We start from the raw sequence: 1,123 nt of genomic DNA, 5'->3' as shown, positions 1-1,123 counted from the left end.
GTTTCCCAAGTGGAGCGAAAGTCTCAAACTTTGCCTAATTACCTTTTGCCTGCTAATACTGTATCCTGGCATTATATTTATTAGATTTATTCTGTAATTTGGAACACTGATTAGATCTAACCTAATTCCCTTATGCTGATTTAGCTGCACTTTTTGTGGTATCCTCAGAAAAGATGGACAGACACTAACGTTTTATACTCTGTATTTTTTCCTAAGATAATGCTCCTAATTTGTTCTTTCAACAAACATTTGTTGAGCACCCACTGTGTGACTCACACTACTTTAGGAACTTTGGGTATATCCTTTAATAAAACTAAGATCCCTGATATGTGGTTCTTATATTCTATCAGGGAAAGACAGACAATAAAAAATAAATTTAAGTAAAAGTTAAGGGGAAAAAGAAAGAGTAGAGTAAGAGAAGGAGGTTCGGGAGTATGGGGACGACACTTAAAATAAATAAGGAAATTAGCCAAATGTACATGTGTGAAAAGGATGTTCTAGGCAGAGGAAAGAACCAGAGTGCAGGCCCTAAGGTAGGACATGCCAGGTATGTCGGAGGAAAGCAAAGAGGGCAGTCTGGAGTGGAGAGACTGACGCAGGTAAAGGAGAGAAGATCAGAGGGAATGCTGGGGGGCAGGTGACACCATGAAAGGCCTCTGGCCATGGAGAGGACTTCAGCTCTTATTTGAGTGCGATGAGGAACAATTGCAGAGTTTTGAGTGAAGGAGTGCTCTGATGTGAGGTACACTTTTAAAAGATCATGCTGTCTGCAGTAAAGAGAGTAAACTATAAAGGGATAAAGGAGCCAAGCAGGAAGACTCATTAGAAGATAAGTGCCATAATCCAGACAAGATATCATGACAGCTTAGACTTGAGTAGTAACACGAAGGGGATGAGAAGGGTATGAGGGTGAGATAAAGAGGACTCAAGGATGACTTCGAAGCTAGTGGCCTGAGAAACTAGAAGGACAAAGATGTCATCAACTGAGATGGGAAAATCATCAAAGGAATAGGTTTGATGAGGAAAGATAAGAATTCAGTTTTGAACACATAAAGTTTGAGATGTCGTTTAGACATCCAAATAGATATGTAAGAAGTTTGTGTGTGTGTGTGTGTGTGTGTGT

Source organism: Pteropus medius, unplaced genomic scaffold (assembly GCF_902729225.1).
Source record: "Pteropus medius unplaced genomic scaffold, Ma_sr-lr_union100, whole genome shotgun sequence".
NCBI lineage: Eukaryota > Metazoa > Chordata > Mammalia > Chiroptera > Pteropodidae > Pteropus > Pteropus medius.
This window is presented reverse-complemented; position numbering follows the sequence as displayed.